Source organism: Spinacia oleracea, chromosome 5 (assembly GCF_020520425.1).
Source record: "Spinacia oleracea cultivar Varoflay chromosome 5, BTI_SOV_V1, whole genome shotgun sequence".
Classification (NCBI taxonomy): Eukaryota; Viridiplantae; Streptophyta; class Magnoliopsida; order Caryophyllales; family Amaranthaceae; genus Spinacia; species Spinacia oleracea.
Genome location: NC_079491.1, coordinates 27,325,211 through 27,338,064, shown reverse-complemented (window position 1 = coordinate 27,338,064; position 12,854 = coordinate 27,325,211).

Below are 12,854 nucleotides of genomic sequence, written 5' to 3'. Positions count from 1 at the left end.
CTAGGTGGATAATATTAAAGTGAAACTCCTCGCCTCTACTCGTTTCCATCGATCCCCGCAGTACCTAAAATGGAAAACAAAACGGTGAGCCGAAGACTCAGTAACGAACTATTCTAGCAACATAAATTCATTTCAATTCATTTTATTTAATAACTCAGGGAGAATAGAATAATGTAAAACAATTTATAAAGTCCTTTATTTAATTCATTTTCAACTTTAGGGTGCACATGCTAGTCGTGGCAAGTATGACATGGTGGAACGTCTTCCACGATGGACCGCTGTCCATAAACATGGGGCCTTGGCCCGAAAACATGAGAGCCTTGGCTCAATGGGCGGATGCCCCATGGGTACATGCATGACCGAGAATCGTAACCTGTGAACATATACTGCCAAACGGACTAGGAATTTCACTTTCATTTATCATGTTTCGTTTAATTTTACGTTTTAGCCTTTTTACTTCAGTAGAAGTAACATAATTCCTTTAGATTGTGAGATCATGATAAAACATCATTTAGATCCTGGGATCCATAAAATATCATTTCTTTCCTGGCATCATAGAGACATCATTTCATTCATGGTTTCTTATAAAGATCGTTTTATAAGAATTTCAATCAATCATATTATAATAAATAATTCAATCAAATCACATTTCATTTCCCGCAATTCATAAAACATGTACAAAGCATTCAATTCATAAATAAATCATAACATTGTATTTTCATAAACGCATTTATAAGGGAATTGCGGGTACTAGCAATAGCCGTTACCTCACTTCCGCGATTTGCTAAGGGTTTTCGTTGGTTCGTTCGTCCTGAGCTCCGAGTCCAATTTCTTTAAATAGTAAACAATTGAATTAGTACTAGATCGATAAATAATTTAAAATCAATACTTTATAACTAATAAATTCTATAAGTAACGTATTTTATAAATAATGAATTTTAATGAAAATATACTTTTCGAAAATATTATTAATCGGAATTTCAATCGAAATATATATATATAATTAATTCATAAATCGTTTTTCATGAATATTATTTAAATTCTATTTTTGTTAAATAAGCTAGTAATTTACTTTATTAAAATCGATAATTAAACCTGAAAGATAATAACGATTTATTAATAACTAATTAGATTATAAAATTTTGTTAAAACATGAAAATTAGTAATTAAGAAATCTGAAGATAACAATTCAGTTTCCAACTCACCAAGGCCCAATTTGAAATGGCCCGATTCTTAAATTTGGGTTTTAAGGAGAATAAAATCAAAGTTTTAAAATAAAAACCTTGTTTTGGATTTTCTGGGAACGAAACACACGAGCAGGGGAAGGGGAAAGGGGCCGAAAACAGGGGAAACGGAGCAAGGAGGGCACGAGGAGGAAGGAGGGAAGGGGGGTGAGGCGTCTGGCTGGGCGATGCAGCGCCGGAAGGCGACGGTGAGGGCGGTGGTTTGCGGTGGTGGTACAAGCGAGAGAAGGAGGGAGTGCGAAAATGAAGGGGAAGCAGGGGAGGGGTTGTGAGGGAGAGTTCTGGCGATTTTTGGGCGGAGCACCGGGGGTTTGTGTGGCGGCGGAGGTTGGTGTGTGGGTTGGTGATGGTGGGCGGTGGTGGAGTGCGATGGGGGTGGTGCTGCGAGTTGGAGAAAGGAGCAGGAACAGGGGAGGGGCAGGGCGTCGCGAAGGGAGGAGAGAGAGCAGGGGGAGGTACGGTGGGTGTGCGGTGGTGCTGGAGGGAGACGGTGGTCAAGGTGGTGGTTGGACGGAGGTGGCAGTAGTGGTGGCTGGTGGTTGCAGTGGTGTTTGCGGTGGTGGTTCGTGAACCGAATCAAAGGGAACAAGAGAGTGAGTTTGAGGTTGAATTTGATTGTTGTTGAAATTCCACCTAAAGTTTCTGAATTTGTACATGAGAATTGTGTTGAACAAGCTAGGAATTGTGCTTGGGGTCCAAGCATTTGCATTTGGACTGAAATGTGGGAAGGAAGGAAGTTTTTGACTTCCTGGTTTGAGCGTGGGGAGCAAGAAAATAAAGCTGACATTTTCATTTTTTTTTTTTTTTTTTTTATATATAATTTAATAAATTCACAATATTTGGCAAAAATTCAGAATTTGTAACAAAATGTTTAATTAAAATAATTCCTTAAAAATAAATAAATTATCGTTAACGAAAATAAATAATTTCAGTTTATAAATTTATCGTTTAAAATAATTCGTAAAAACGATTAAAATAACGAAATTCGATTATTCGTAATTTAATTAAAACGAAATTAAGTTAATAAACATTTTTTTAATTTTAATAAATCGAGTTTCAAATTTCGGGGTATTACATTCTTACCCCCTTAGAAAAAGTTTCGTCCTCGAAACTGGAGCTCAGTCGGACTAGCCATTCATAGAAATCATACAATTCATACTTATTCGTTCTATTCGCTAGACAAACATGGCGGAATAACATTATAACATAATCATTCAAAAAGCATATTAGAATTCATACATCTTATCGTTTCTAAACGAATAACTGGGGATATTTAGCTCTCATTTGCGCTTCGACTTCCCATGTAGCTTCAGATGTCAAGTGATTGGCCCACAAGACTTTAACCATTGGAATTACTTTGCTTCTAAGTCGTTTCTCTCTTCGTTCTAGAATTTCGATTGGTTTCTCCTCGTAAGTCAAATCGTTTCGCAACATCAAGGGTTCGTGCGTAATCACATGGCTAGGATCAGGAACATATTTTCTTAACATCGACACGTGGAATACATTATGCACCTTTTCCAAGTCGGTTGGTAAAGCTAGTCGGTATGCTACTGCACCTACTCTTTCTAGTATCTCATATGGCCCGATGTATCTTGGGCTCAACTTTCCTGTTTGACCAAATCTCATTATTCCTTTTGTTGGCGAAATTTTCAAGAACACGTGATCTCCAACCTCAAACTCTAGTGGTCTTCTTCGTTGGTCCGCATAACTCTTTTGCCTACTTTGCGCTGCCATCATTCTTGATTGGATTAAACGAATCTTGTCAGTAGTTTCTTGAATCAATTCTGGTCCTATAACACGTGCTTCATCGATATCACTCCAACATAATGGTGTTCGACATTTCCTTCCATAAAGTGCTTCGTAAGGTGCCATACCAATGGTGGCCTGATAACTGTTGTTGTACGAAAATTCAACCATAGGTAGAAACTTTTCCCAAGTTCCTTGAAAATCTAAAACACATGCTCTCAACATATCCTCAACAATTTGGTTAGTGCGTTCTGTTTGTCCATCAGTCGTTGGGTGAAATGCAGTACTGAAGTTAAGTTTCGTCCCAAGAGCTTTCTGCAATTCTTTCCAATAGGTTGATTGATATCTTGTATCACGATCAGAAACAATCGAACTAGGCACTCCATGCAATCGCACAATAATATTCACATATAGTTCAGCAAGTTGATCTAAACTCGAATTGCTCTTCATTGCTAAGAAATGCGCTGACTTTGTTAATCGATCAACAATGACCCAAATAGCATTCATTCCCTTGGTTGATCTTGGTAAACCTATAATAAAATCCATTGAAACTGAATCCCATTTCCATTCGGGCACATCCAGAGGTTGCAACAACCCTGCTGGTCTTTGGTGCTCGATCTTGATTCTCTGACACGTCAAACATTTAGCCACATACTCTGCCACTTCTTGCTTCATGTTGCTCCACCAATACACTTGCCTTAAATCCTTATACATTTTATTTCCTCCAGGGTGAATCGAGTATGGTGAACTATGAGCTTCTTCTAAAATTCTCTTTTTCAACTTCTCATCATTAGGCACACATAATCTTCCCTGAAACCTTAACGTGCCATCTTCTTGAATGACAAAACCAGGTGACTTCCCGTTTTCCACTTCACTCCTTATTCTTTCTAATTGCAAGTCCTTACATTGCGCTTCCTTAATCTCATCAATCAAAGTTGGTTTCATTACCAACACATTCAAGCAAGCATCTCCTTTGATAAACTCAATTTCCATCTTTTGTAGATCATCTTGGTTGACTTGGGAGAAAGTTAGGATAGAATTTAAGTGAGACTTTCGACTTAATGCATCCGCAACAACGTTAGCCTTTCCGGGATGGTATTGAATATCAAGGTCATAATCTTTAAGAAGTTCTAGCCACCTACGTTGTCTCATGTTGAGTTCTTTTTGGGTGAAAATGTACTTAAGACTCTTATGGTCGGTGAAAATTTGACACGAAACTCCATACAAATAATGTCTCCAAATCTTAAGGGCGAAAACAACAGCTGCAAGTTCGAGGTCATGGGTAGGGTAATTTTGTTCATGAACTTTGAGTTGGCGTGAAGCATAAGCTATAACTTTTCCGTTTTGCATCAAGACACATCCTAACCCATTCTTGGAAGCATCACTATAGATTACAAATCCGTCAGTTCCAGATGGAAGGGTAAGAATAGGGGCAGTGGTAAGACGTTTCTTAAGTTCTTGAAATGCACATTCACAATCATCATTCCACACAAATTTGATATTCTTTCTAACTAATCGAGTTATGGGCAAGGCAACCTTAGAAAAATCTTGAACGAATCTTCGATAGTATCCAGCTAAACCCATAAAACTCCGTACTTCTGGTACATTAGTTGGTCTAGACCATTCCACAATTGCTTTTATTTTCTCAGGATCAACAGATACACCTTTCTCAGAGATAATATGTCCTAAAAATGATATTTCCTTAAGCCAGAATTCACATTTCGACAACTTAGCATATAACTGGTTTTCAATCAACATATCTAACACTTTTCTCAGGTGCTCCTCGTGTTCCTCATTACTCTTAGAATATACCAAAATATCATCAATGAAAACGACCACAAACTTATCAAGGTATGGTTTAAAAATACGGTTCATTAAATCCATAAATACAGCGGGCGCATTGGTTAACCCAAAAGGCATCACAACAAACTCATAGTGACCATATCTAGTTCTAAAGGCTGTCTTTGGAATATCCTCAGGTTTAATTCGAAGTTGATGGTAACCTGACCTCAAATCAATCTTAGAAAACACTTTTGCACCTCGAAGTTGGTCAAACAAATCATCAATACGGGGTAAAGGATACTTATTCTTAATGGTAATCTTGTTTAACTCTCGATAATCTATGCATAACCTCATAGTTCCGTCCTTTTTCTTCACAAATAAGACAGGGGCTCCCCAAGGTGAAACACTAGGTCGAACATATCCTTTTTCAAGTAACTCATCTAATTGTTTCTTTAATTCTTGTAACTCAGCTGGTGCCATTCTATATGGTGCCTTAGAAATAGGGGTAGATCCTGGAATTAATTCAATGCTGAAATCTAATTCTCTTGGTGGGGGCATACTAGGTATTTCTTCTGGAAAAACATGTGGGTATTCACAAACAACAGGTATGTCAGTAATGGAAGGTACAGGGGTATTTAGGTCAACAACACTACATAGGTAACCAGATAACCCACTCTCAATCATTTTACGTGCTCTCAAAGCATGGACAATTTGAATCGTTGGTTTTCTTACTAACTTATGGAATGAAACTCTATCTCCACTTGGTGTTCTAAGGGTCACACTCTGCCTCGAACAATTAAGGTTAGCTTCATACTTAGTCAACCAATTCATTCCCAAGATTACATCAAATTCAGATAGGTCAAAGGCTACTAAGTCTGCTAGAAACTCTACTTTTTCTATTACAATGGGACAATCTCTATACATGGTTCTACATTTCACTATTTCTCCACTAGGAAGGAAAACACTCATAGCATGAAAGTCACAACATGGTTTCAAACTTAAACATTTAGCAAACAATGGTGAAATAAAGGAATGTGAAGCTCCAGAATCAAAAAGAACATGGGCAGGTAACGAATGGATAGAAAAGGTACCGGTGATAACATTATCATCCTCATCTGCTTCATCTTGTCTCATCACAAAAACTCTTCCAGTTGGCGGTGGTCGAGGTGGGTTGCCGTTTGAACCTCCTACATTGTTGTTCCGACCACGATCGTTGTTAGTTGAAACTGGTCCTCTCATGGTTGGCGTCACTTGATTTGGGCAATCTCTGACGTAATGATCATGGCTTCCACATCGATAGCAAGCATTCGTGCCAACACGACATTCACTCTCCACATGACTCCTTTTTCCACATTTGGCACATCCTTGCGACCGATTGTTCCTTCCTTGAAATCCTTGTCCCCTATTATTTCCTTGATTACCATCATTCCTCCTTTGATTTCCCTGGTAACTTTGGTTGGGCTTCTTTGCTCCTCCTTGGCTTTGGTTATCATTTCTCCTTTTATACCCAACATTCTTCGCTTCTCGAAGTAGTACCACTCGCTCCACATTAGCTGCAATATCAACCATATCCTGGTATGAAGTAAACCTCTGAGTGGACAACCTATCCTGGTACTTAAGGTGCAGACCTCGTTCAAAACGGTTCATCCTGGACTGCTCTGTCGACACCAAGTCTGGTGCAAACCTTGACAACTCCATAAACTTATTTGCGTATTCCAACACGCTCATTGTTCCTTGTTGCAAGTGTAGAAATTCATCTTCTTTTTGTTTCCTCAAGGATGGTGGATAAAACTTGTCTCTCATTAACTTCTGGAGTTCGTTCCAACCAAATCCAGGCCCATTCTTTCGTTCCTTGTTAACTTTCCACCATAATCCTGCTTGGCCTGACAAGTAGAACACTGCGAAATCAACTCTCCATTTCTCAGGGCACTGCAGGGTTTCAAACAACTGATCAATGCGACTTATCCAATCCTCGAACTCAACTGGATCAGGCTTGCCATCATAGGATGGTGGGTTGAGTGACGAAAAGTTCTTGAACATCGTTGCGCTCTCGTTTCCACTAACATCTTTCTTTTTCCGAGAATCATGGACTAATTCTGCCAACATTGAACTCACATTTTCCAATCGTTCCATCCTTTCCTCGTGTCCATTAACATGGACATACCCTTCATGAGTGATGTCGTTATCATCGTGAACATGATGCTCGTTGCGAGCTCCGTTGGTAACATCGTTGATAGCATCGATGGTCGACATTCTGCATAACATATCTTATCAGGTTGAAGCGAAATAATAATATAAAATAAACCCTTTGATCCCGTTCCTACACTCACACTAATATTCATTTTAACTTAGCAAGATTTTAGAACATTCTTTTTAACTCATTCCTTAAAATTCTTTACTTAAAGCCTAATGAATTCTATTCGTGCGAAAACCCGTAAGGTTTAGCACTTATGGTCCAGAACCTTTGCTCTGATACCAAACTGTAACGCCCCGACCTCTAATTCAATAATTAACACATAATTAGCAGCGGAATTAACCTAATTGGTCGGGACATTACCTGTCGTAACTTCCTTTTCGGAAATTACAAGGCAAACATCAATCATAAGCCTTTAAACACTCCAAAACCATATATATAATCTTTTATATTACCAAAATGAAAGTACATGACTTACTAAAGTCTTTAATTAAAACTTATTAAACTATTAGAACCGTAAATATAAACTAGGTGGATAATATTAAAGTGAAACTCCTCGCCTCTACTCGTTTCCATCGATCCCCGCAGTACCTAAAATGGAAAACAAAACGGTGAGCCGAAGACTCAGTAACGAACTATTCTAGCAACATAAATTCATTTCAATTCATTTTATTTAATAACTCAGGGAGAATAGAATAATGTAAAACAATTTATAAAGTCCTTTATTTAATTCATTTTCAACTTTAGGGTGCACATGCTAGTCGTGGCAAGTATGACATGGTGGAACGTCTTCCACGATGGACCGCTGTCCATAAACATGGGGCCTTGGCCCGAAAACATGAGAGCCTTGGCTCAATGGGCGGATGCCCCATGGGTACATGCATGACCGAGAATCGTAACCTGTGAACATATACTGCCAAACGGACTAGGAATTTCACTTTCATTTATCATGTTTCGTTTAATTTTACGTTTTAGCCTTTTTACTTCAGTAGAAGTAACATAATTCCTTTAGATTGTGAGATCATGATAAAACATCATTTAGATCCTGGGATCCATAAAATATCATTTCTTTCCTGGCATCATAGAGACATCATTTCATTCATGGTTTCTTATAAAGATCGTTTTATAAGAATTTCAATCAATCATATTATAATAAATAATTCAATCAAATCACATTTCATTTCCCGCAATTCATAAAACATGTCAAAGCATTCAATTCATAAATAAATCATAACATTGTATTTTCATAAACGCATTTATAAGGGAATTGCGGGTACTAGCAATAGCCGTTACCTCACTTCCGCGATTTGCTAAGGGTTTTCGTTGGTTCGTTCGTCCTGAGCTCCGAGTCCAATTTCTTTAAATAGTAAACAATTGAATTAGTACTAGATCGATAAATAATTTAAAATCAATACTTTATAACTAATAAATTCTATAAGTAACGTATTTTATAAATAATGAATTTTAATGAAAATATACTTTTCGAAAATATTATTAATCGGAATTTCAATCGAAATATATATATATAATTAATTCATAAATCGTTTTTCATGAATATTATTTAAATTCTATTTTTGTTAAATAAGCTAGTAATTTACTTTATTAAAATCGATAATTAAACCTGAAAGATAATAACGATTTATTAATAACTAATTAGATTATAAAATTTTGTTAAAACATGAAAATTAGTAATTAAGAAATCTGAAGATAACAATTCAGTTTCCAACTCACCAAGGCCCAATTTGAAATGGCCCGATTCTTAAATTTGGGTTTTAAGGAGAATAAAATCAAAGTTTTAAAATAAAAACCTTGTTTTGGATTTTCTGGGAACGAAACACACGAGCAGGGGAAGGGGAAAGGGGCCGAAAACAGGGGAAACGGAGCAAGGAGGGCACGAGGAGGAAGGAGGGAAGGGGGGTGAGGCGTCTGGCTGGGCGATGCAGCGCCGGAAGGCGACGGTGAGGGCGGTGGTTTGCGGTGGTGGTACAAGCGAGAGAAGGAGGGAGTGCGAAAATGAAGGGGAAGCAGGGGAGGGGTTGTGAGGGAGAATTCTGGCGATTTTTGGGCGGAGCACCGGGGGTTTGTGTGGCGGCGGAGGTTGGTGTGTGGGTTGGTGATGGTGGGCGGTGGTGGAGTGCGATGGGGGTGGTGCTGCGAGTTGGAGAAAGGAGCAGGAACAGGGGAGGGGCAGGGCGTCGCGAAGGGAGGAGAGAGAGCAGGGGGAGGTACGGTGGGTGTGCGGTGGTGCTGGAGGGAGACGGTGGTCAAGGTGGTGGTTGGACGGAGGTGGCAGTAGTGGTGGCTGGTGGTTGCAGTGGTGTTTGCGGTGGTGGTTCGTGAACCGAATCAAAGGGAACAAGAGAGTGAGTTTGAGGTTGAATTTGATTGTTGTTGAAATTCCACCTAAAGTTTCTGAATTTGTACATGAGAATTGTGTTGAACAAGCTAGGAATTGTGCTTGGGGTCCAAGCATTTGCATTTGGACTGAAATGTGGGAAGGAAGGAAGTTTTTGACTTCCTGGTTTGAGCGTGGGGAGCAAGAAAATAAAGCTGACATTTTCATTTTTTTTTTTTTTTTTTTTTATATATAATTTAATAAATTCACAATATTTGGCAAAAATTCAGAATTTGTAACAAAATGTTTAATTAAAATAATTCCTTAAAAATAAATAAATTATCGTTAACGAAAATAAATAATTTCAGTTTATAAATTTATCGTTTAAAATAATTCGTAAAAACGATTAAAATAACGAAATTCGATTATTCGTAATTTAATTAAAACGAAATTAAGTTAATAAACATTTTTTTAATTTTAATAAATCGAGTTTCAAATTTCGGGGTATTACACCACCCCTCAGGAGCCCGAGGTCGACAACCTCACCCGATCCGGAAGGGTATACCAACCGGATATTCACCCACCTCCTATGGACGACATCCCGGTCAGACAAACTCCTGAGAACGGGCGGCACGCCACCGTCGCGGAAGTCATTGAAAATCCTCTCCTGAAACAACTAAAAAGAACCAAGGCTGAGATTACCATCTGGGATCTTATGTGTACTTCAAAGGAACATCGCGAAAAGCTTATTCGCTCACTTGACCTCATCTCGGTACCTACAGATATCACACCTGACTCATTGGTTAGCCATGTCACGAGAGATGCCGGAGAAAAGGCCATAGTTTTCACTGATAAAGACTTACCCAAAGAGGGGGGTGCTCACAATAAAGCCCTTTACCTAGTGGTTGGATGCAAAGGACAAAACATCCCCCTAGCACTCGTAGATAATGGTTCAGCGGTTAATGTCTGCCCATTGCGAACCGCCCATTGCTTGGGGCTAGGAAACGATGATTTCCAAACCTCCACGCAAGGGGTACGAGCTTATGATAACTCCCGAAGGCCTGTATTGGGAAAAATCAACCTTACCATACAAACCGGGCCTGTGGCACGCACCACGGAGTTTCAAATTATCGACATCAAGCCCACTTTCAACCTCCTCTTGGGGCGACCTTGGCTCCATGACTTAGGAGGTGTGGCTTCTATCTTGCACCAAATGGTTAAACTTAACCATAACGGGGTCATACTAGAAATCCGCGCCCCTCCTCTCGACGTCAGTTGTACTATGGTTGGAACGGCCGAAACCGCAGACGACCTTTATGGGTTTCAAATGGAAGAAACAATCCAGTTCATCAAAGATTATGATCCAGCATTCCTAGACCCGCATGCATCCCGAGTCATCCCTAGAATGCTGTTAGCTCAAGGCTATTTTCCAGGAACCCCATTGGGCATAAGGAAGAAGGAATGCACATTCCATCCTTTTCCCGACAAATCTACTCCCTTTGGCTTAGGTTATGAACCAACGGAGGAAGATATTGCTGACCGCCTATCCAGGCTACGCCTTAACAAAACCAAACAAACCACCCTCCTTCCCCCATATCAAAGGACCCTTAACGGGATGTTCATTCGGGAAGGAGAAGAACACCCATGCTGTGATTTCCCTGAACCCTTCGTTCAGGATGGCTTGCTAAAACCCGGATTTGAAATTTTCCATGACTGCCACACCTTGGATGAGGCACCCCACCTCACCAAAGACTAAAACAGCCGAAATATTGGACAACCGGGCTCTGTGGACATTATTTAACGAATCAAGGCCTATGGAGGACGAGACTGTGATGACTACCCTAGCTTTACAAGATGAAGGTTTCGATCCAACCCGGTGAATCTCTCCTACATCAACACTAGAAGAGGTGGAGAACGGATGGGTGAAGACATATCAGTGGGTCAACACAAAAGGAATGGAATTCAAGATGAGTACCGGTGAAGGACCGAACTTTTATGAGACTAAACCCCAGGCTTGAGCCACATAGAGCACCATTAGTAAAAGCGCCTAGTAGTTCCTTAGATTGATAGAATAAAAAATAATAGAGACTTTAGATGGTCCCAAGGCCCTTTAGAATATGGGTCAGTTTTATTTCAGTGTGTTTTCCTTACTTTCCGAATTAATAAAGGCGTAACATTTCTCCTGAAAATTTTATTCTAACACTAAATAAACACCAAATGTACTTGCAAAATTAAAAAAATAATAATAAATAAGCGGCCCACTATAGGCCCAACAAACAAAGCCCACTCGGTTTTGAAATAGTGCCATGAGAATCAATTCCCGAAACCCACAAAATAAACCACACTATCCCATGCATACCCCCAAAACCTAAAAAGCCAACCAGTGTCAGAACCAATCCATGCAACCTAAAATCAAAGCAAATCAAAATTTAAAACAATGCAAATGTTACCAAAAAAACAGATTTATAAAACATAGATTCCATCATACCCTTCACTACCAACCTACCTCCAAAGCCTACACAAAGATCTTCATAAATTCCGCACCCTAACTCCATTTTCAAAACTGTTTTGAGTCACCAATAGAAAAAATTAATCTGGACAAAAATGCGTTTCACGCTAATAGTCAAAAATCCTCCAAAATAACCTCAAAATTAACTTTAACTACAAAGCAAAATACCAAGGCACAAAAAAAATGAAATAGGAATAAACGCAAGAACATGTGAAGCAAAGCGTCAAAATTGACCGCCCAAGTCATTTTCAGCGCCCAGAGCTGCGCGCCGAAATTTCTGACGCCCCAGCCTGGGCGTTGAAACTCTCTGCCTGCCAAAAGTTTTCTTTTTCGAAAGTGTTCGTCATTTTATCCGCACACAACGGAAAAACAACGAATACTTGGGGGGTACAGTACGTATCCAAATAGGTTTACCAACAAATTGGTCGAATTTTACGCAACCTATAAAAAACGGCAGATGAAAACAAATGGCAAATACTTCACTCATTTGACTGATTAAGTAATATGTTTCCACTTCAGGACATATCTACCGAAATCCGGCATACTAGAACTTATTCTAAAGCTAGAACTACGCGCGACCTGATTCTGACAAGATACGTAGGCAATCCTTACCAAGGATTCGGTCCAAATAATAATAAAAAAAATTATTATATTCTTTGTGTAAAAAAGTGTTAGACATATAAACAAAATTGAATGGAAACCAAAAATACGCCTTTATTAAAATATAATAAGAAGGAAAACAAAGTGCTAGGAATAAAAAACAAACACAACTGAAATAAATAAAAGGGCACCTACACCCTAGCAAGAACTACACTACTCTAGTTCTTCCGGATCATCAAATAAAGTCTTGTAGAGAGCAATGTTCGCAGGATCCACCCCCATAGTCTTCTGCGCTGCCCCAATATCAATCTCCATAAGAACCGGCTCTTGGACACTAACTTCCAAAGATGCCAAAGCTTCATAAACATTCTCAGTTATAGCCCGCTCAGCCTCAAGGGCACAAACAATGGTGGGAGAAGGATTACTATCATCAACTGGACTAGC